The 25,335-nt window shown below is 41.9% G+C and overlaps 1 pseudogene; it reads left to right on the top strand.

Moving 5' to 3' along the window:
* The window catches only part of LOC133419100 (dynein axonemal heavy chain 9-like), a 178,716-nt pseudogene extending 154,862 nt beyond the window's left edge, over window positions 1–23,854 (top strand).
* Window positions 23,855–25,335: the final 1,481 nt, after the last annotated feature.

Raw genomic sequence — 25,335 nt, 5'->3', positions numbered from 1 at the left:
CTTTCAGCTTAATCAACCACTCAGATACTAAACTCTGTTGTTTCACTGCTGTGGATGTTTTTAATGCATGTGCAGGTGCACTTGGTGTATTTGTGCATCATTACATGTCTTTGAAGCCACAATCTTACCACATGTTGTTCCTTTCTAGTCCACAGGTCGTGGACTGGGAGGTTATGCATCTCTTTCAGTGTGTTGAGCAGAGAAGCACCGTGCAGAATATTAACTAAATCTCAGACAGGCTGCGCGTGTGGCAGTCAGCCTGCACTCTGCTTGTGCACTCTAAGCGTGCATTGTAGCAGTCAGCTTCCCGGGGCACTGCAGCAGGAGAAGTGAAGGCCTTCATTGAGACCCTCTCCACGGCTCATGCTAGAATAAAGAGAATCTAGTCTTCTTGATTTCATCAGGGTTATTGGGAGGCTTATTTAACTGTCTCACCCCCCACTGATTACTGTGCCATTTATATCCATTTTTTTTTATTTGCCTGTCTCGAATAATGAGCTCAAGAGACGGTTGGAGCCCAAAAGCACCTGACAAGTTGTGACAATTAAAAAGGAATCTCATTGTTCGGTTTATTGCCATCTAGTCATTTCATTTTCTGTCTGTTAGTGTGCAGCATCGTTGATGATGTCATAGCCGAAGACTGATCACTCTGCCACAACTTTTTACCTGGAACACACCAATGTAGCACCATTAATTCTGCAGTGTCATTCAGGAGATATAAGTGTCCATCTTTTACATGTGTCACTTTTTTCCCCCTTTTTGTTTTGCAGGAGACTCTGGAAATGTGTGCACGGGAGACAGAGTTTAAGAGCATTTGGTTTGCTCTCTGTTTCTTCCATGCTGTGGTAGCCGAGAGAAAGAAATGTGGCCCTCAGGGGTGGAATAGACCGTACCCTTTCAACATCGGGGACCTCACCATTTCTATCAATGTGCTCTATAATTACCTGGAGGCCAATCCCAAGGTACACTTGTTTGTGCTGTTTTTGATCATGTGACCTCAGCTAAAGCATAGGACTCCTTTGCTCAAGCAGCACCCCTTTGCCCTTTGATTCTCAGATAACATATGACGACCTGCGCTACCTATTTGGTGAGATCATGTACGGGGGTCACATCACAGATGACTGGGACCGCCGTCTGTGTCGGACCTACCTGGAAGTGTATATCTATGGAGCTAGAACAGTCTCATAATTCACAAATGCACACGTCGATCCACAAATGCACAGGACAAAATTCACAAATGCACAGACCGATCCACAAATGCACATGCCAATCCGCAAATGCACAGGACAAAATTCACAAATGCACAGACCGATCCACACGTGCGTATGACAATTTACACAAATGTATTTTTGATGCACACACTAATATAACCTGATTTACACACGTTTTTTTTGTCTGTGAGCTGCGCTGGATTTGCGTGTGACTTTTGAGACTCCCCTGACGTGACTCAATCCACAAATACGTTTTTTTTAACACTGAAGGATCTGCAACCAATCAGATGTCTTCCGTTGTTTCAGCCAATCTCAAAAGTCACACGCAAATCCAGCGCAGCTCACAGACAAAAACATTTTGTAAATCAGGTTATATTTGTGTGTGCATCAAAAACACATTTGTGTATCTTGTTCTACGCACGTGTGAATCGGTGTGTGCATTTGTGAATTTTGTCCTGTGCATTTGTGAATCGGTCTGTGCATTTGTGAATTATGAGACTGTTCTAGCTCCATATATATCAAGCCAAAGATGATGCACAGGGTGTTTTATCTCGTGCCTGGTTTCCCCTTGCCTGGAAATATGGATTACAACAGTTACCACCAGGTGAGGCTAAGCCTGCATTATGTTATTACCAACAGCAGCAAAGCATACAACGCTAATTCAATCTTTCCAGCAAAAAATTTTTTAAATAAAAAGCAACATCATGAAATGGAGGGAAATGAAAGCTTTGTAACCCTCAGTTGTTGTTGTGTACAATTGGATAAACAGGAGCATCAAATGGAGGATTTGCATCAAAAACAGTGCCTAAAGGCCAGATTTTATTACGAAAATAGACCTGAAACAAACTCAGAGCCGGGTGTCTGGAAAGTCTAACAAAAAGTGTCCTAGTAAGTCCATTAAACAAAATGTCATCAGGGAGGGAGAGGTGAGGCGGTGGCAACATGCTGAGGAGACGCTGAATATAGATAAACATAATAGAATCTATAAAAAAAAAAAAAGGATCAGGATCAGTAAACTCAGAAAAAAATGGTTAGTTCTTTTGACCATTATTTGACCATTTTAGTTTTCATGAAGTTTCTTAGCAGCAGAGTTGATCACGACTGTCAGCAGGGGATAAAAGAGCGCTCTCTGTGTGGGTGGGATCTGATGCTGTGAGTTTGTGTGTCGGGGTGGGTGGGGGGCGACTGCAATATTCAGATTTGATACAATAACAATTGGGGTAGATGCTACAACTGAGATGGTACACTTACAAATCAGATGGCTACTACAACTGAGATTTTAGGCCACCAGGCCACCTCCAAAATCCCCAGCAGCGTCTTTAGTCGGCCTAGGTGGGCCCCTAAAGCATTATAATGGAAATAAATGCAGGAAGTTGTTAACCTGCTCTTGGGGTACCACCTACTGATACTTTGCCGTTGGTCGGCACGGTTCTGTATAGGACATTTTGAAGAATCTCCCAGCCTATCCGCTCAGTCTGCTGCCTGTCTTCATTGTTGGAAAAAATATCACTCTAATTACTCAAAACTGTAAAATACAAGAAACATTTATTGCTTTAAAGGAGCTTGAGGCCGGATTGAGGCAGAATTTATGAAAAAAATTCGTATACGTTTTAATTGTTCTAGTAATAATGTCAGATGAAGCGTTCCAAACCCAAAAGTATGTTTCCTCTAGTGTATCTCTCCTTTGCCTTGAACAGGCTGTGTGCTGCAAAATGTGCTGCAATTCGGGCCCAAATTTCCCGCGCTGTCCTGCGGATGTGACGTCACATGACGCTGCATGCGCGTTCTCCCCGTTCTCCCGTGCCGGCTTCACTGTTGGCTGCAGTACCCCCGACGGCCGTCGTGGTGAAGGGTGGCGCCAAAGAGTCTCATTTCTTAAAAGGAGCCTCAAGCTCCTTTAAATGTATCTTGTGATGTGGCTTATATGCCGGGGTTCAGCTCCCGACAGCCCCGTACCAATTTAAACCTGACTGTCAGATGCTCTACCTACCAAACGGAGGAGCACAACTGTTATACACAAAATTACAAACATCACTTTCTTTTATTTAATCCATTTTATACTGATTACCATCAAAATTAATTTAGATATAGATATTCCTGAAATGTATTGATAAACTAAGCACAAAAAGAAAACAAATGTGTTTATTAGATAATTTCTTTGTTGTAACAATAAATCTTATACCGTCGGAAAGCCCGTTTTTTTCCCCCTTTGAAATGGAAACATACATTTGTGGGATGAGCAGCAGAGCTGAGTTTAAGAGTAAGATTCCCAGAATATTCTAATTTTTTGAGATAGGATATTTGAGTTTTCTTAAGCTGTAAGCCATGATCAGCAATATTAAAATAATAAAAGGCTTGCAATATTTCAGTTGATTTGTAATGAATCCAAAATGTATGACATTTTTGTTTTTGTAATTGCATTACAGAAAATCACAATATTCCAATTTTCTGAGACAGTCCTGTATATTAAACTATATGTTAGTAATATTTCCAAAAAATACCATCAGAAAAGTAGATCCATTTTGTCAAAAGCAGATTTTATTTAGTTTTTAGATTAACAACATTTCTAGTTTATTAAAATGTAGACGGACAAACTTTGGCCTAGCCTGGCCATTCATGCCCCTTCACTCCCTCATGAATCAGCTAAGAGCATCCAGCGACTGTGACTGTGAAACGTTTCTACTGTAAAACTGACAAGTCTTTCATCAGCGTTCCTATTCCTACTATTCTAGTCCGGTTGTCACGCCATCCAGGTTTTGTTTTTCCTTTGAACGACTGCACCCATTTTTAGTTGTATTTATTGTATTTAGTGCTTCCAGAAAAATCTGCAAATCCTTCAGTTGCGTACATTTCTCTCGAATGAAATGAGCAGTTGTCACAGCAACAAAAGAATGTACCACTTAAAAGGAAATTGGAAAGGTTTTTGCTTCCCTGCTTATTTGTGTAACTGGAGTGTGATTAAACTCATAATAATCTTACAGTGGTTTCATGCTGCTCTTGTGTTTGAATATTGAAAATGGTTGGCATTGATATGCAGCATAATGGGTTTCAGACTATTACATTTGTCAACATAGATAATAAGATTTGATTCTTCCACCTTTATACAAAAGAGTCATAACACTGAAGACATTGTTAAATCTGCTGCTTCACCTTAGTTTGCCTCACTTTGTTTGTCGTTATTTAACATTGACTTGATAAATTCAGGGATGAGGTTAGTGTGTGTGTGCGGTGAAGCACATTAGTCTGATGTAGCGGTAAAACTCATCAGTTCAGATTTCTCAAACAAGTTCACTGGGGAGCCAGAGGGTAAGTTTGACTCGTATTTAATTTCCACAGTCTGTGCGCTGTTCAACGAACACATACAGACTTATATAGTTGCTCCACTGGGAAGGACTGGAGCTCTTTACAGTTGGCTATCACAACAAACCAGGACGAGGCTGAGCAACTGAGATTTGGCTGAAGACCTGGGGCTTTAAAGACCTGTGGCCCCCTGGAGGTCCTTAAGTCCATCGCCTCCCTAACAACCATCTGTAGCAAACTTGAAGAGGGAAAGGGTGGAATATGCAAAAGAAGAAGCCAGTGACTAAACATTTTTCTACTCTTTCAACATAGTGCAGGTGTATGTTATCATAAAAAGTTAGAAAGCACAGAGCGGATCAAACAAGCTGACTACAAAGTGCTTCTGAACTAAAGGCCTGTATGTTTTAAAACGTTCATCAGAACATTATGATTAAAAGATTTTTTTTTTTTTTTCCAAATATAAGTGCCCCACAAAAAGCACCCTGTTTCAGTTGAACTTTCACTTGAATTTACACTAGCTCAAAAGCATTCTGTTTAGCATTTGGAAAATGCAACATTTCTTTTCCTTTGTTCCAGTCATCAGCAGTCTGTCAATTGATCTGGAGTGTTTGAATCTTGCCCCAAAATACATAATTTATATGCTTCCATTCTTTGTCAGCAGTACATATAAAGAGACAGAAGTTCCAACCTTTTAGAGAAGAAACATTGGAATTGATATAGTGTTGAAATAAGGTCCTTTTCATGTCAAAAACGTGTATTTAATATCTTGTAGTGCAATATTTTCTACTGAAATGCACTTGAGTTTTTAAATTCCCTCCATCCAATAACTTCTGCTGATCTGCATACGGGTTGCGTGGGCAGCAGCCTGAGGTTAGACCTGCCCAACACACCTCCCCCAGGGACGCTTTCCGGGGGCATCGGAACCTGATGCCCCACCATGCCAGCTGTCTCTTCTTAATGTGGAGGAGCAGGAATTGAACGTCTCACCCTGTATCCAAACTCTTGGAGCGCCCCCGCAAATCACCCCGAGGTTCAGAGTGGAATGGCTTCTCCGAGGATCCGGGATCCTAGCGAGAATAAATAACTGCTTCAGTGCTCCATGGCCAAGACAAAAACCCACATTGTTCCTCCTGGTTCTGAGGTCAGACACTGTTCTTTAGCGTCCCTACAATGGCCTTAGGGAGACTAAGGGGTGTATTTCCCCTATACATCCCCTATTCACCCTTCATGAAAGGGGGATCAGCTGCCCAGTCCACTAATTAAGAGATTTCAACACAATGTTCCAGAGACGTGTCAACCAGCCCCACAACATCCGGGGGCTTGAGGAACTTAGGGTGGACTACACTAAGGCCCACACATCAACTTCTGCTAATAACACACTGCACCGCACCCTCACCAGCTGCCCTGCCAGCGGTGACCTCACAAAGGGTGAATCCAGGTCACTCATGCAGGCTGAGCACAGTCGGATCCTGTGGATCCGGTAACCAGCAGCTTGCCAAAGAGTCCATCCCCAGGTTTGGCTGCTGGCTGGGACTCAAGAAACCTGGAGCTGGCGAAGGAAATGCGGCTCCTTGCTTTCTCTTGTCCATGTGTATCTGGACTCGTTCTTACTGTGGATTCCCACCAAAAGTGGCATGGGCGTCATGGGCGTCATAGGCGTCATAGGCGTCCGGCTGCCATTCATTGTCTATGAAAGCTTCCTGCAAGAGGCGTTGGAGGCGTCGGGAGCGGTGTGATGGAGGTGTCCAGAGCGTCAATTTGAAGTTGAGAGAATCTCAACTTTATGCAAATGAGGAGCGGCGACACAGAGGCAGCGTCCAATCACAGACCGGGATTCCCAAAGCAAGAAGCCTCAATGCACATTGTACTTTTGTGTACACACAAACGTACACTCATTCACATACATACAGGAGCATAGCTGTACATACAAACTTATTTTTATCAGGAATTAATATATTTCATCCAGATATATGTACAGAATATGAACTTTTTTCCCTCCAGTTCTGCAGCGCAGCTTGAAAGCCCCGCTTAATGCAGGCCTCTGATGGCGTCCAGAGCCACCACAGGAGATTTTTGACGCTTTCAGTGTGAATCCACAGTTAGTCCGAAACCCAAGACCCAACTGGCCTTGGGAGACTCTGTCAGGGGAAAAAGCACCCGATGACATAGCTCCTGGGGTCATTTGGTTACACAAACCCCTCAACCATGATCAAATGACAATGCAAAGGGATTTAAAATTTTAGTTTAAAAACAGGACAGTACATGTCTTTCAGAAATCCCAATAGTAGAAGATTGCTACAGAGTTCTGTCCTATATGGCCTTCATCCCAATGCTGACATCGACTTCCTCACACAAACGTCAGAAAAGCTTTTCCGCACCGTACTGGAGATGCAACCCAGAGACGGAGGAGCCGGTGAGGGAGGCGGGACGACGCGAGAGGAGAAGGTACGAGGGTATAACTCTTAAAAACTGCTGTGGCAGTAATGAGAGATAAATTGCTCCGTAGTCTGTGATCTCTGTGATCTGCAGCTGCTGTTTCAAAACTGGCATGGCAATATATGCATTTTCATTACAGGCAGGGTAATTTCAAGCAAATTAAACCCAATACTTCATTATGCGACTACTGGGAATTACGCAAGTATTTCTGTGCTCACCAGGAACTGGTTATGATAGCCCCATTAGCTGCTGAGAAATCTTTAACTGATTTTGTTATAGTATTCTGTCATGAAAGTCCTTAAGACCCTTAAGTTCCCTCGTACACGGAGGATATCCTGAGCAGATGTATGAAGATGACAGCAGTTGACATTTTCTATGGTTCTGTGTGCATCAGAGCAGCTATTTGGAGCCATTGACAGCACCGAGGGATATTTTAACAGCGATGACATTTTGAAGTGTGTTTTCTGGTTCAGTCCACTTTATTTGTGTGTAAAAGCTTAAATTAATACTCTGTCAGAGACATGCAGCTTTACACACACCCTTAATAAAACAAGGTATTTCAGTCTGCGAACAAGCCGTGTCAAAAAGTAATTTATGTTTACTGTTGTATGAAATTACCTTCACAATTAAGTCAAGTTACAAGATTGTATTTTCCATTCGTCACCTCACCTGTTATTTTCATAAGAATAAGGTCACTTCCAATCCTAAACATGGATTTATAAGAACTACTGTCATCCGTCATTGTTTTCTAAATCAGAAGTCGATTTTAGAGTCAGCACGTGGGCAGAGAGGCTCAGGCTTTCATCGTTTGTCACACTTGGTCAGTCAATTCCAGGCCAACTAGGGAATAAAATCTCTAATTTTAAGGGAACACTCCTCAGGTGAGTGGTGAAGCCTTCCTGCAATGCCGCCATAGGGACGTCATCATTTGCAAAATGCAGAAATGTGACCTCCAGTTTTCCACGAATGATTCCTTCTTATCAGTGGACACCTTGAAATCCTGTCCATGACAATTCCAAGCGGGTGGAAACAAGGTGCAGTGTCTGACAAACACAGCTCTGTCTGAGCATGACATCTGATGGCTGTGACACATTAAGCGGCAGCAGCAGCCTCGTTGCTTCCAGGGTGCTTTGGTGCTACATACTGTACAGCTTTCCTAATCTCAGTCTACTGTACCTGTCACAACTTTTTAAAAATACCTTGGGGGAGTCGTAGCGCTGTGCGATTAATCGATTTTAAATCTAAATCGGATTTATTAATCACAATCGATATTAAAAAAAGGAAAATCGGAAAATCGAGTTTCCTTTTTTGCAGCTGAAAAGCAAGAAAATTGTAAATGTTGTCACTTTACTAAACTCAAGGAGGATTTACAGTATCTTTCAATTGCACTTCCTTCCCAATAGGGACATTTGTTTGCTATTTTTCTTTAAAAATAAAGATAAAATATTTGAAACAATTTATTCCATTGTCTTTTGTAGTTTTACCAAAAAAATCAAAATCAAAAAACTGGTTTTCAGAGAAAAAAATCGGGATTTTATTTTTGTCCAAAATCGCCCAGCCCTAGGGAGTCGTATAAATATGCTTGGCAACCTTCGATGGAGGTTACTCCTCTTGATGTTGGTACTTTGCCCTCTCATGATCGATGTGGCTAAGAGACGGGCTTTTGTGCAGAACTATTGGAAAGTGTTAAATATAGTTAACATTATTCATTCTATCCAACATTTGTTTCGGGGTACAACAGGAGCTAGCACTGGTACAGTATTTAAGAAAACAGTGAAAATCAAAAGAGCAGTGCAAGAGATTACGATGTAAAACTTAACTTCAGATTATGTTACACCAATATTGAACCATAACCACTACGTGTTTTAGGTTACTCAAATACTTCCTTTGTATTTCAACCACCTTAAATATAACCATCTCAGCCAATGTTGGCCTCTTTGCTCTTGTAACGATTTGACAGATGACTGTCCCCTCATAAAAAAAACACAGCTGGTATATTTTATACCAGCTGTGGTATATTAGAACCATTTATAGAACAGCTTTTTTTTTTTTTTTTAATCTTGGTGTAATTATTCTAAATATTTACACAAAGTTCCATTGATTTCTGCGCGTTCTCTCCTCCCATGTTAAAATAGTACCTGATGCACAGGGATCATCTCTTCGTACAAATATGAGAGCTTACTTTGATCGGGAAGAAAGGTTCAGTTGTGTTGCCTGAAACCAGAGAGGCCAGATTTGTGCCAGATTTCCGTCAGGATTGTAGCGCAGTTCAGTAACAGTAACGTTTTCCAGGTGAGAGACACCCCTTGCTTTGTTTGCTTTGGTTCTGTAAATCCCTCATTTAATCTTTTTCTCACCTCTATTTGACTTCATCTTTGTTGCTAAAGCTAGCTAAGTACATGAGTCAGGAACTGACCCACAATTTATTTACCGTATTTATTTATTGCTAAAACACGTCAACTCTGTGCTCTTAACTCTGTCACTTTGTAACTTGGCAACAGTGACATTTATTGAAACATTCTTTATTATTTAGACTTTCCTGAAATTAAAAGCCTGATTCTCTGTGTTGGTTTAATTCATCCTGTCACTTAAAAACACAGCCCCGGGGTATCAGGCAGTTTACATCTGAATCTTATTTGGTGTTGCCGTGCGTTTCCTTTCGTCCATGTGCTGTGAAGCATGACCTTTCTTCCCAGGATGCCTTGATACTTCTGTCTTTGTGTAGCCATGCAGAGCTTATCAATGAGCTTCACTTTGTATTCTGGGTGTTCAGAAGCTACCAAACGCAAATCAGATATTTGAACTGAAAACAATCCATATATATGATGACCCCGTATCCTTTGTTCAGCACCTAATGGGTTGATTGATTGCTCATGCTGGCTGTCTTGGGAAACTGTTGACACAGACATTAGCTTTCATTACTTACCCAGAAAAATATGATGTGAGAATTGATTGTCTTAAGGGATTAGCCTGTTATTGAAAACAAAGAGATGGCGTTGCAAAATTTCTTCTCATTAATATTTATGGAACTATTTCAAACTGACTCTTGGGCTGTTTGAGCGCTCATTGATACACACAACCCCCTCTCCTGATAGATGTTACTCTTCCCTTTCGTGTTTTCTTGACGCCAGCATCACTCCTTTCTCTTCCTCTTTTCCCACATTACCAGGTCCGTGCCCTGGTTGAGGAGATTACAGAGAGACTTCCAGAGGAGTTCAACATGGCTGAGCTCCTGCGGAAGGCAGAGGAGAGGACTCCCTACCAGGTGGTGGCGCTGCAGGAGTGTGAACGGATGAACTTCCTCACCAAAGAGATGAGACGCTCCCTCCATGAGCTCAACCTTGGGCTGAAGGTCAGGATACTTTTATGCAAACAGAGATGTCAACAGGGTGGATGTTTACATCACTTACAGTTTATGATTTTGCCTTTGTACACCCCCACAATGGATATGGAATAAATCCTTTTTATGTACCATTTTCTGGACTATAAGCCGCTACTTTTTTCCTAGGTTTTGAACCATGCAGCTTATACAAAGGTGCGGCTATTCTGTGGATTTTTCTTCCACCGCTAGGGGGAGTGCTAACCGGAATTAGAATAAAAACTAAGACAAAATAAATGCAAAGAAGAATACGCTACTTCTTCTTTAGCAGATAGAAGTAGGTAGAAGCAGATTTCAAACAGATAAATAGATAAATAAATACCGGTTATTTTCTCTTGGTTCTGTCCCGTTTTAATCAGCAAAGTTGCTGCTGTGTTAAAAGACACTGTTAGGAAAGGATCTATTTAGGTACAAACATGTACATCATTTACAGTTCAAAATCGTTCTGTACATGTAGTAAATATCTAATCTAACAACATAAATATCTGCGGCTTGCATATCTTTTTAAAAAAAATAAAAGTGGGTGCGGCTTATATATCTTTTTTTTATTGTTTTTTTTTTTTTAAATAGAGCGGGTGCGGCTTATATACAGGTGTGGCTTATAGTCCAGAAATAGGGTAATCAAAGTGTTACATTTTAGCTTTAAGAAGTTTTCGAAAACTTCAAACAAAGTACCTCCATTTTCAAGGGTTCAAAAGTATATGTACAATTGAAAGACCGAGGTCAGATGGGCAGCGGTGGCTCGTGGCCTCGTTTCTTCAAGATAAGATAACGCAGGCAAAAGTCTCTATCATATATCAGGCGATGAGTCGGCATGTGCCAGCTGTTTGGCTGGAGCTGCTAATATAAAGTGTGAAGTGCAGAAGACCGTCATTAACTTAAACATTCTTAAAAAGCAGAAGTCAGAGATTCAGTAGAGAATGTAGGTGCATCATTGTCAAAATCTGCAATCAAGGGACACCGTCATGATAGGGGTGGGCGATATGCCCTAAAATTAATATCACAGTATTTTTCATCTTTTGAACGGTGACGGTATAATATCACGGTATTTTTTGGTACATTTTGGGAGGAGTAGCCTGTCCTGTCCCTTTATGTGAATAAGGTTAATATTTTTATAATATAATAAGTAAATGGTAGTATCCTTATCAAAAAGAGACATGGGAGAGTATTATGCATTCTCAACATATTTATTTGGCAAAAAACCTAAAGATCTTACATATATATATATATATATATATATATATATATATATATATATATATATATATATATATATATATATATATATATATATATATATTTATTATATTATATTATATTTTAAATATTTTGTAAACCTGTCTTAAAATCTAATACTGGACCTCGGTTGGGCTGGTTGGACAGCGGGTGGTGGAAAATTTCCCTTAATTTTAAATCCAAAACTTGACAGGTTTATGCCATGAGTATTCATATACAGTAATCCCTTGTTTTTGTGGGGGTTACGTTCCAAAAAGAACCCGTGATAAGTGATATTCACATAGTAGCAACCCTTTTTTTTAAATAATTATTATACAAAGCTTCAAATTGCGGAGTTCAGCACCGCCTCGCATGTATTTCACTGCTGTTCTGAGCCGCTGCATCCCGACTCGCGCTGTAGCGTCTTTTCCTCCTAAAGCCCGCGGTGCAGATGTGTTTTTTCGAGAGAAGAACATGGTTATGGGTATTTTTTGTCACTCTTTTTTTCTTCTGGGCAAAAAGATTCTTTTAAACCGACATTCATAAATTTTTTCTCCATCTTGAAGTCGGTGACTGGTATTCCGGCAGGTTGAAACAGCGCTCTGCGCTCCGCTGGCGTCAAAGACCCGCCCCGCTCTACTTCTGATTGGCTAGTGTTAGTTTGGTTGAGCCAGAGCTGCTTTCCTTTCATTCCATTGGTAGACGAACTCGGTTGAATCAAACTTTTTTTTTCTCTCAAACCTTTTTTTTTTTTTTTTAAAGCAGTCAAACTCGCACACCGAGAAAAAAAACTCCGTACGCCGGAGATCCGGCACGGTGCCGGAATACTTTAAGCCCTGTTATTTCTTACTACTCTTTTCGTAAGGTGTAGCAGCAGTACACGATGCCTGCAGTGAAAGCTGTGTAGTCTTGGGACCGCTGCTCCGCTGGTGCTGCTGGTCCCACTTGTGCTCATTTTGGCCCGGGTTGCCTCTTCATATTCACAGGCGTGCGTGTTTTTTAAGTGATGAAACAGGTTGCTTGTGTTTCCACCTCTTGCTGTCACAACACGGCAGCAAACCTTGCATATCACCGACGTTTTTAATGCCTTATTTAGGCTTATTATTTTATAATTGATTTATTACGGTATTGACGGTATTGCAAAATCCATGTCGTGGCGCAGTTTCACACCGGTGATGACTATGACACTGGTGTACCGCCCACCCCTACGTCATGAATGTCAATACAGGGGTGGAGACCACTTGTAGCAATGGAAAACAGTAAAGCCGCAGTAGAGCTGACCCGTAACGGTCTAAAATGTTCTCCCATGTTCTGGAATCAGATTCTTTGGGCAGATGAAACCAAGATAGACTTGTATCATAATGATAAGAAAATAAATGTCTGGAGAAGGAAAAGAAAAGCTCATGATCCAAACCATACCATGGTCAAACATGGTGGGGGGAGTGTTATGTTACAGGCATGTGTGGCTGCCTGTAGAATGGACCCACTGGTGTTTGTCAGTAATGTGACTGTTGACAGTCGTAGCAAGATGACTTCTAAGTGTACAGGGTTGTACTTTCTGCTCACATTCAGCCCAATTCTACAAAACATTGCAGGGACAGTAAATTACCTGTTAAAAGCAACGATAAACTATTGGAAGACAAAGACATGGGAGAGTCTTCAGTGGCAAAGTCAGTTGTTTGATCTAAAGTGATGAGAGCATCCTTTCCAGTTACTGAAGACAAAACTGGAGGAAGAAAGACCTGCAGCATCTGAAGGTGCTGCAGTAAACGGCCTGGAAAAGCATCTCCAGGGAGAACTGACGTCTGAGCTCTGAACTTTAGACCGGCATGACTGTGAAGGACTTGTGTCCAACTATTACAAATATGTTCTACAAATTGACGTACTTTGCATGGCAGTAACCCCTAAATTCTAAATATGGTAATTTATTTTTGCTTTTAAATCAAAGCTGAAAAAAGAGACTTTGATCACATCTTGATTGTTTTATTTTAACTCCATTGTGATGGTGTATAAAAGCAAAATCATGAAAACAGTCATTTTCCAAATACTTCTGCATAAAAGGTTGTGCAGTTTTATCAAAATGTACGTTTCTTTTCCAAAGATGATACATGTGAGAGGTTCTTTCCAATGAACTAATTAAAGCTACAAAAATGAATTAATTCTATTTTAATTAGTTTGTGGTAGAGAAAAAAGCCCTGGGGCCTCATTTAAAATGGACTGCGTAGGATTCATACTAAAAGTGCACGTACTCTCAAAAGCCGAAAATGCCGTGCGCAAAAAAAAATACGGATCAATAAAACCATGTGCACGCAGACTTCCACGCAGTCCAGCTGGAAGGTTGCGTAGCTGAATCCGCCTCCTATCACGCCCAGAAATGCATATGGATGAGCCTGCTGAGCATGCGCAGTGGCTTTCTGCAGCCTGTTTGGCGCAGATCCATGGTTTGGCGTCAGAATGAATGAGAAGTAGCAGCCACCGACACTGACACTGACTTTCACGGAGACCTAGATATGATGTGGAGGACAGGAAAACCACATTATTTGGTGGTCACAGTAAAAGTTAGATAAGTATATAAATAGTATACAATAAAATAAAGCGAGTGAGTGGCAGCACGCCGTTGCTGCGCTAAACGCCGTGAGTTCTCCGGCGCAACAGGGGGGACATGCCCCCCGTCTTTTCAAAATGATGTATTTGTCCCCCCCACTTTTTACAGTTTAAAAACTAACGGTAGGATCAGCAAATCATCCAGACACTCGGGACGGCGGCCCGGCAGCCCCCGCTCCCCCTCCTCCCTCCCGTCTCCCCTCAGAGCTGCTCTAGGCTGATTTATGGTTCCGCGTCACACCAACGCAGAGCCTACGGCGTAGGGTACGCGGCGACGCGCACCGTACGCCGGACCCTACGGCGTGGGCTCTGCGTTGGTGTGACGCAGAACCATAATTCCGGCTGTAACAACATGAGCGCACGTACCCGTGCATGACAGGCAGACACACACGGGGAGAAGAGACTATTTCTTTAATTTTTATTTTTTTTAAAACTTTATCCTTATGAACGCAATTGTTATATAGTCCAACTTTCCTTATTTTAATCAGAACACTCTCTTTTTTCCTCTTCGGCGTGGAGTAGTGGGCTCGGAGCGGCAGCCCCCCCCCGCCCCCCCCGCCGCCTGCTCCGTTATCAGCACTATTTTATTATAAGTCATATATATGTTGTGATATGTGATGACATTACTAAGAGTATGACATGAATCTGGCTTCATTTCACCACCTCACAGCCTGCGTCGCCAGTTCCCCTGTCTTAAGTAAATTCTTACGGGAGGGTCCGAGTTGCCGTAAAGATACGCAGATTTTTCTGTTAGTTTTTTCTTTTTAGATCCGAGACTTTGCGTAGAAGGCGGCTTCCGCAACTTTCAGGCGCTTTTTCTGCGCAAGCAAGCTTTATAGATGAGGCCCCTGAGCAGTAACTGTTAGTAAACGTTCGGCTTATTACACATCAAGCAGCAAGCAGCTTTGCTGTTTCGTGCCAGGCTGAAAGTGTACAGTGGGATCATAGGAGGTGTGAGTGTGATGATGGTATAGCATCACCCCCTAGAGCAGCAACACTATATCCACTATATCTACATCTATCTACACTATACACTATATCTATAGACTTGAAAAGGTAAGTACACCCTTCCTCAACTCTAAGGTTTCACAGGAGACAACAAAACAAACCTCTGATCCTCATCAAATCTTTTTAATTAGATTAGTGCAGCCTCAGATGAACAGCAGCACATGACATGCTACCTACCACACTGTACACAACATTATTCATTTAACCCAAACTAAGTCAAAATGCAAAAACATTGTGTGGAAAAGCTAATTACCCATTCAGCGTTTCCATGGGAATGGAGACGGTAAGAAGCACCCAGGCGTTGCTAATCAAATGCGATTGATTAACGGACTATCAGCAAGTCTGTCTATTATTCAGGTGCACATGAACGAAATGTCAAGGAGGAATGACATCAGCAATAATCTTAGAAGAGCAGTTGTTGGTGCCCTTCAATCTGGCAAGGGCCATGAGGCTAATTCCCCCCAAAATCCATCGTTCCCATCGTTCTAAAGAGAAGGATTATTTCTAAATAAAACAAACACCAGCGAAGGTAGTGCTGTCATTGGTTTCACGAGCTTCACCGTAGAGTCAGCAGGCCATGAAGGTACGGCCAGATACAGGAGGAAGCCTCTTCTCTTTAAAAAGGTTTGCAAAGTGCCGTATGAGCGCAGCAGTTCAATCTTAGCAAAGGTTTATCCCAACAAACCACAAAGACTCATGAAACCTGACAATGACCGCAAACACACCAGCGAACCTGCAACAGAATAGAAGAAAAGGGGGATGAATCAGACCGGTCTGAAAATGTCTTCACAATGACGTCAGGGACTCAGAATGTCAGACAGCTGCAGTGTGAGAGTTCATATAATAAAACAAATATTTACATCCATCCAGTTATCTTCAATACCTATGACCTTAGCAGGGTGCTGGATTCATATTTCTGCATGTCTAATTCTTGGTGTTTGGCAGAATCCTTGTGTTTGGAGTGAGTCAGAAATCTGGTTTATGACGCAGCAGAAGAGGAATGAGTTGAATGCCTTCAATGTGTCGAGTCTGACTAATTCGCCTGTTAACACCAAACAAAAAGAAAAGGATGTCAACCTGCTTTCCAGGAGTTATGAGCTTCGGTCTTCCTCCTCTACAAGCCCCAATAAAGTGTCTCAGTGATTTAAAAGCCATGTAGAATATTGTACCGGCAAATGGATTCATATTTCGTCTTTATAGAGGAATAAATAGGAACTATGAGAATGTTAGCTTTTGTGAGATGGTTCAGCTTCAGAGTGCCTCAGTATGTCAAGTGGTCGGAGTGACTTATCCGGGTTTTGAATAGTGTTGAGAGGTTCGCTGTAAATGCAGGGATGCAGATAAATCTGCAGAACCACATCACTTTCATTAAGACGTCTTATGGCTGTCGCATACAGGCCTCTATGAATCTCACGCTGTCCCACAGCAGGTTTCCATGGACCCACGCTTATGCATCTCTACATTTATCATGGGTTGCCACATATAAGATATGTTTCCATGTAAGTGCAGAGACAAACTGGGGACATGGTTGAGGTTGCTATTAGAATGAAAAGTCACAGATAAAGAAGCTGTTTGACCACAGACACGGTTTGTGACAACCAAGCACAACAAAGAAAAGCAAGATCTAATAGTCAGGCTGTGGTAATGAAACACCAAAACAGGCTCTGGTCGTTTCTTTTCTACCTAGTACAATGAAAGTACAGCTTTTCTGTGACAAAACATTCTCATTTTCTCTTTTAAAAGTTTGATAGAGGATCTTTACTGAAGCATTTTTTTCTTTAATTTGACCAGAAATTGCCTTCACACACCAATAGCCAACACTTGATTAAATGCTGTCACATCAAAACAAAAAATATGAATCACCCGCGGAAGTGACAGCTCTGGAGTCATCGTGGCGGCAGCTGAGTCCGCTGGCTCGTCTGTCAAACTCTCCTTCAGTCTGGTCCGTGCACGTCGGTGTGCTTCGGGGCAGGGGGGAGGAAGAGGAGGAACTTTTTAACTGTGTTTTCAAAATCTCGCCGACTCTTTTTTGGGTTTTCACCTTTAAAATATCAAACTTAAACAATCAAAAGTCTGTATAGGCTGTACTTCTTCTGTTGTACGTTCCCGCTCAGTTATCTGTAAAAACTGTAAATGCCAGCTGGTAAAGCTTAAACCTTTTAGAGGAGTCTTTATACTAATCTTGGAGTTATTTTGGCCCAGGATATGTCCTACATCTACATCTGTCTTCACATTATAAAAATAAGTGTGATGCAGACAAACTCGTCCATGCATTTGTTACTTCAAGGCAAAGAAAGTTTATTTGTAGCGCAATTCAGCAACAAGGCAACTCAAGGTGCTTTCCATAATAATAACATGAAAAGTAAAGAGGAAAAAAAGAAATTGAGTTACAGTAAAGTGGCAGAATAAGGAAAAGTTAGATTTAAGTTACAATTTAGTATTGAAATGAACATAGTTTAAATCTAAATTCAGATGGTTTAAATAATTCATTCAAAGGCAGCTGTAAACAAATGAGTTTTTAATCTTGATTTAAAGGAACGGAGGGTTTCAGTGTTCCTGCAGTTTCTGGAGGTTTGTTCCAGATCTGTGGAGCATAAAAGCTGAAAGCTGCTTCTCCATGTCTGGTTCTGGTTCTGGTTCTGGTTCTGGTTCTGAGCAGACCTGAAGCAGAAGATCTGAGAGGTCTTCAGGTTTGACTACTGTCATTCTTTAATAGAGCATCCTAAAGTTACTGTGAAGAACCTCCAGCCCCAAGATCTCTGATACAGATTAGCAGGGGACATTGCTTTTTTATTCCCATTTTTGCTGCCCTTCACTGGCTTTCTGTGAAATCCAGGAGAGAAATTAAAAGTCTTCTTATGTTTAAGGCCCTAAGCTTAGCTGCGTCCAACATTAAAGAACACATAGTTCCATAACAGCCTAACAGAGCACTCTCAGACTGCTGGTTCCTAGAGTTTACAAACGTAAAACGGGAGACAGTCTTCAGTTGCCAGTAGGGGTGGGTATTGGGAAGGACCTCACGATACAATACGCATCACGATACTTGAGCCACGATACGATACACATTGCGATATCCCGATTATGCAATATCCCGATTATTATATTCTACATAGTTCACCGAAAAATTTAAAAATGCATTACACATCTTAAAATCCAAGTTGTATATATGTTTTATTATAACTATACAAGCTAATGTTACAACTTATTTGTATATGTTTTTCATATTATTTACATCATATGAAATTAACATTAAATTTAGTATGAGGTTGCTTTAATTATGTGGCAAATGATAATAAACACAAGAAAGATGGTACTAAAACCAAGGACAGGTACAGTGATCAGTCAGTATAGATATAAATCCATAAATAAATAAACCTCTGTCCTTTATTTTTCATTTTTTAAGGACAGGCAATTGTGTTATATAAAAAATAAATTATAAAATGAAATAAAACGTGAAATAAAACCTGAGCTCAGTGCAGGGCCCTTCCAGGGTTGGTAGAGAGTGGCAATGCCCAGGACTGTCACTTAGGTAGGAGCACTGGGTGATATAATGGGAAAAAGATCAGGGATAAAAAAAAAAAAAAAAAAAAAAAATCGATATTCAAATTTTTAATATCGATATTGAATCGGCTGGAAAAGTATCGCGATATATTGCCATATCGATATTTTTGCCCACCCCTAGTTGCCAGGCTCCTCTTTGGAACCAGCACCCATTTAGTGTTCAGGCTGCGACACTCTCTCTATCTTTGAGATAGGATTGGAACTTTTCTTACTGATAAATAAGTTATTATAGTTCGGTCTGGCTCAGGTGCCCTGAACCGTCCCTTTAGTTTTGCTGCTATAGGCCTAGTCTGCCAGGGGACCTCCCATGATTCACTGGGCTCTTTTTCTTCACTCTGTTCTCTTTACCCTTTACTTTACTGTGTTTGTCATTATTATCATAGATAACATGGTTCTCTTTGGTTCTGATAGGCAGGTATCCCTGGACTAATCCCTTTGTGTTTGTTGGTCTCTCTTTCCTGTCGTCTCAGACCACAAGCCAGTCAGCAGATGTCCTGAGTTTTTTTGTTTTTTAACCCTGTTAGTTAGGCGTTTCCATGTTTACTGTCACCTCCTGCTTACTAGGATGGTAGATTTCCCTGGATGCAGTCAATCAGGTTCCCTAAATAGGCTGTTCGTGTGAATTTTGTTAAAAAAGATAAAAATCAAAACAGGATATTCTAAAAATGCGTATCATGATGGAATATGTGACCTCTCATCTTGCTTTTGACCCTCACAAATCAGGGAGAGCTGATGATGACCACCGACATGGAGAACCTTCAGAATGCCATTTTCCTGGACGTGGTGCCGGAGATCTGGACCAAACGGGCGTATCCCTCCATGTCAGGCTTGGCTTTATGGTTCACGGACCTGCTGGCCAGGATCAAGGAGCTGGAAGCCTGGTCTACTGACTTCCTCTTACCCTCTGTCGTGTGGCTCGCTGGCGTCTTCAACCCCCAGTCCTTCCTCACCGCCATCATAAAGGCTATGGCTAGAAGGTAGCGTTGGTAGCATTTAGACATAAACGTGATGGAGATCCCCTGCTGTGGCAGAGTAAACCTCTCCATCCTTGCTTGGCAGGAACGAGTGGCCTCTGGACAGCATGAGTCTGCACTGTGATGTCACAAAGAAGAACCGGGAGGACTTCAACTCTCCTCCCCGGGAAGGGGCCTACATACATGGCCTGCATGGAGGGGGCACGCTGGGACACACAGGTGCAGTACACAACCTACTAATCCATTGCTATTTAGTTTGAAAATCTCAAATGAAAAAGTGTGTGTACACTGAAAATATTTACGTGGCCTGTTAAAAACTCAACATCTGGATATAACTGAGTAAATGGGTAAGTATTATTTTAGCTTGAATGTTTCATTTAACCCTTTGATCTGATGGATGAGGCTTCTTACCCCTAAATATGTTAAAATACACATAGGGCCCGATTTACTAAAGGTTTGCGTGTGTTAAAACGTGTGCAAACTTGACAGCACCCGCAAACCAATGTGCCAGCTGATCTACTAACAGCAAAGACGACTGCGTCTCTGAAATGCGCAAAATTGCACACGCAATTCAGTTAATGCTAATCTGCTGCTGCTGTTATTGTGGCAAGGAGGCGACATCCAAAATCAAAGAATACGCAGAGAGAGAGTCTTTATTCTGCTGCATGCTATTTTAAAAATGGTTGCACAAGTTTTATTAAAGGCCACTTTTTCTTTAGTTCTTCGCCTTATATCTTGCCAACTTCTTTTAATGTGCCCCCCTCCACTCGCCCACAAGCAGGTCAAGCCTTTGTGCCAAAACTTTGTATTTTATTGATTATTTATCTTATTGAACATGAAATCATCCTTCGTAAATTACATTTAATTAAAACCCGTGCTTATTATTCACAAAACACAGGTTAAACATCATGACCAAATCCGCTCCGACCCGCTGTGTCAGGATCAGCGCAGAGACTGCAGCTTCGCCTGAATTATGGTTCTGCGTTAAATCGACGGCGTAGGGTCGCGGTGGGGTGTGCGTCGCCGCGTACCCTACGCCGTCGGTTCTGCGTTGGTGTGGAACCATAAATCAGCCTTTAGTGTGCGCTCTGTGCGCTGTTCTGAACACTTCTCTTCTTTCGGCCATATGATGGTCCCGTCTGTCACACATTTACTGTCAGTGTTTGCTATATAATATATAATATTTGCAATATACTGTGGACATCTGAATAAAAACTTAACTCATTATTAGATGAATCAAAGCGCTCTCCAGCTCTGTGTCTGATGTCTTTTTCTCCTCAGATCATGCCGAGCACCGCGGGGTCACGTAAACCCGACCAATTAAATATTAAAATCAAATTCGGTCCTGTGGCCCGTTTTTCTATTTCGTATTTTTGATCTGTGCCTAAAATTGAAATATGAAAAACCAGACGTTTTTCCGTTTTTTGTGTTACCAACTGCATTTATTCTATCGCAGGTTTTCTCCGATATTGCGTTTCTTTTGGTAATGTTTAAATTTCTTTGCTGTAGTTCATGAATGTGTTTATTTGCCTCTTCCACTAATATCTCTAACTCCAACTCGTCAAATTTCATTTTGCGCTTGTGACTTGTGACTGTGCATTCCATCCAGACTCTCCATGGCGCAGAGTTTGCGCTCGCAAACCTTAAGACACGCAACACCTCATTTAAATACTGCTGTTTGCACCTGTTGATCACCCGCAAACCACACGCAAACAGCACGCAAACGGCACGCGCAAACTTTTTCAGTGCACACGCAATTTAGTACTCTTTATTTAGGATCTTAGTAAATCGGGCCCATAGTGTGGTGATGAAAGAAGATGGTTCTTTTTCAGCAGCATCACTTTTTGCTGATACTGCCAGAAATGCGTTGGGAACAGTCTGATGCATTATTGAAACCTGTAGGACGGTGGTGAAGCCTCATCCTGCAGGAAGGTGTGGTCAGGTGTGGATCAGGAACCACTTAAACGTTGGGCAAAATCCAATGAAAGAGAAGCATTAGAACACAAAGCAATGTTGTAAAGAGAAGTCACGGTATTGGTAACACCTGTGTAGATTGGATTAAAAAAAACAATGCTGGTTCCCAAACCTTTTCTGGTGGACCCCCCTTTGGTTTATAAGAAAGATTTCTCTTATTGTTAGGATTCAAAGCCCCCTTCTATCTCGGGGCCCCAAGCATTTGCCTGGTGTACAAGTTGGCAAGCGGTGCCTCTTGGCAGGAATCGAGTCTGTTGACTACAGGAATGTTACTAAATTATTTTTCCATGAACAGATTTTTCTCTTCCCTGGTGACACGTTTACGTTCCAAAATGACAATGCCAGGACACCTCAGGTTCAAGCCGTAAACGCGGTCCAGGCAATCCACAGAACCTAGACCTCCACCTCACTGAAAGTGTGGAGAACGTTCTGGAGAAGACTTTACCGAGTGCTCTTTTTGACAATAATAGCCTGGTGAAAAGTGAATCCAACTCTGTATGGAAGTAAATGCATAAACCCACTGCAAAGATACGAGTGAAAGTGTGGTACAATCAGAGTGAAAAGGGGGCCCCACAAATCACATTTCCCTTCTAACTGTGGATGATAGATGAACATAAGGTGCGCTAAGCTGAGAATACACCTTTAAACTAAGTCAAGTAAAGAAACTTCCCCAACTCCCCTCGTAGCTCCTCAAAATTCCCTTTGTGGCTTAATTTTCTGCTTTGCATCTTCCTTGTGTTCAGCTCTAAGAGTGCAGTGCATTACTCAGCTTCCCAGGACTGTATCTGTCTGCATAAACTCAACTACTGAATATGCACCGAGCTTTCAAGGAGCATCCCTGTAGGCTTCTTAATTAGGGAATGTGCAGAGTTCGCACTTGAACACTTAGATCACCCTTTAGAGGAGTGGTCCCTTTTTTCTTCATTAAACTTGGAGAAGCAGGCAAATAGATAGGTGGATGGACGGGCCGAGCGGCTCCCGCTCCCAGGTCCTCCACTTCTCTCCTCCTCCTCTCCTCACGTCCTCCGCTCAAGCCCAAGGCCAGTTCTGTGGCAGGGAGTAACAGAGTGTAAATTGGAGAGTAAAATGCACTCCATCTGGACACAACTCTACTCAGCAGTAAAAGTCAAACATTTATGATAAACCTACTCATCTATATTAATGAACCTTGCTCTTTTTTTCGGTCAGAGGAGCTGTAGGCGTCAAAGACAGCTGGATGCTGCACCTTGCACATTCACAAGACACAGGAACAAATGCAGACATTACACGGTAGACGGATGTGTATTCACGTGACGGACGCCGCTCGCCCATCCCGAGTGCTTCAGCTGCATGATGGATCTTTACTTTCTCAGTTTGTTATGAGATTAAACAATAAAAACAGAAACCCGTTACCATGGTAACGGTTTATGTGGACCGTCAAGCTAAAACACATTGAATCTCAAAGAGCCAGCACGGCTTTGCTCCAGATACTCATTGTATAAATGTACCGAAACAGACATTTAGCACCTCTTTAAAGTCGCAGAGCAATAACAGAGGCAATTAAGGATTTCTCTTCTTAGCTTTTCAAAGTCATCAGGATTTATATTCATTCCTGAAAGTCGCTGCGCATTCATGAAGAAACTTCTGTTTGTCAGGCGCTAAGTGTAGGAGGATTAATTAATGAGACAGGCCGCTCGCTTGCAGTGTGTTTGGTGGGTGTGTATCGTCGGGGCAGTTTGACTTTGACTCAAACTCTTAAGACTTTCACCACTTTCCAAGGGGACCAGCAAACAAAGTCACACATCACTTCGGTTCAGTCCCAATCACTCAAACAGTATTATTCCCCTCCTAAAGAAACATTGTTAACCGCAGTCAATGACGAGACGTTTCCACTGCAGCCTCAAAGTCATTGGTAAATATCTGCCGCTTTGTAAATGTTTTCCTGCTTCCTCACTCCAGCTCTCTGTCCCTTCTCCTCCTTTCAGTCCGGTTTGATTGTTGACGCCCGGCTGAAGGAGCTCACTCCAGCCATGCCCTTCATCTTCATCAAGGCCATCCCTGCGTCCAAAAAGGAGAGTCAAGTTGTGTACCAGTGTCCCGTCTATAAAACGCGCCAGAGGGGACCGACGTACGTGTGGACCTTCAAGCTGAAGACCAAAGAAAAGCCCTCCAGATGGGCGGTGGCCGGTGTGGCTCTGCTTCTGCAGATCTAGCAGCTAAGTTCAGCACTGACGCTGGTAACAGGGTTCATGGTTCTAGTTCTGCGTGGACCAACTGGTTTCCTCTACACGGGAAGGTTCGTGTTCTTAATTAAATGCTTGGTTCTGGACGGCCAATAAGTTTCTCGACGTTAGCTGATGTTTTCAAGTTCAAGTCCAGTTTAGTGCCTTAATGATTCCTTTCTTGTGCAGAGTTTTCTCCAGTTTAATGTGTGTCTGTCACTTCTGGCAGCTCTGATCCCAGCGTCTGTCTGGACCCACTCAGATAATGAGTCGGGAGCTGCTGCAGTCATCACACCCAATTTATAATTTCAAACGAACAAGCGCAAGATGGCTTTGTAAAGGAAAAACTCAGGAAATATTTAAATGTCCAACTTTTTGAAATGTAAGAGTGCAATTAGAGCTCCCATACATTAATGAGTAACCAGTGAAGCACATTTACCTGCTGAGCGTTTCCCTTTTTTGACTCTAAGTTATGCTGTTTGTGTGGTTGATGCATTAAAAATACATGACTCAAAAATTGAGAATCTTATTTTTATTTTGGCCTTCAGCATCTTGACAAAAAATAAATAATGAATGAATAAAAAAAAAACAAGACAAGGCTACAGATTCATACTTTTGGCTTTGTCGAGAAGGAACTTTAAAGAAAAACCTTGAGGACAGAAGAGGAGCGTGCACTTCGTTTACTGAAAGGGGAGAAAAGGGGCTTCTGCCTTCGTAACACATAAATAGAGATTTCATTAAATAGACTTAAAGTGAGAGAGAAACCTGAACGTACAAACCTGTCGGGTTTGTTTTGTTACTGAAAGCAGATGCAAACACAAAGTGATTTAAACAGCCGTTTAAATTAGGCCACGGGATTACAGGAGAGGTGCGAGTCCGGAGAAAGAGTCAGGGATCCGCGAGGTCCGAGCAGCGGGAGCCGGCGGCTGTCAGGTCCAGATACCACACTTTAATTGGCAGATTGCTTCAGTGGGTTACTCACAAAAGTTTGTAGGCTGGAAAGAGACAGAGCAATGAAGTGGTGGAGATGGAGGGATGCCAGCAGCCGGAGCTGGACGTGGTTGCGGTTCCACCGAGACGGAGAAGGAGAGAAGCAGGCAGTGGTGGACAGTAACGGAGTAAATTTACTTGAGTACTGTACTTAAGTACATATCCAGAGGATTTGTACTTTACTTGAGTATTAGATTTCTTTGGTACTTATTACTCTTACTTGAATACATTTCCAAGACAAATATTTTTACTTTTACTCGAGTAAATTTCTAGGAAGGCTGAAAAGTACTCGTTACTTTCAGGTCTGCTCTTTTTTCTTCTTCCCTAAAATCCTATTGGACACAAGCTGTTTTTGTCAAAGGAGGAGACCTGTCACAGTGCACGCTCTCCACTGGGATGTACGTAAAGCGGAAATACTCAAGCCTCCTCAAAACGATACCGCCAAAGTAGCCTGCGTTTGTCAAGACAGAGCCGCAACAAGT

Source organism: Cololabis saira, chromosome 19 (assembly GCF_033807715.1).
Source record: "Cololabis saira isolate AMF1-May2022 chromosome 19, fColSai1.1, whole genome shotgun sequence".
Classification (NCBI taxonomy): domain Eukaryota; kingdom Metazoa; phylum Chordata; class Actinopteri; order Beloniformes; family Belonidae; genus Cololabis; species Cololabis saira.
This window is presented reverse-complemented; position numbering and strand designations above follow the sequence as displayed.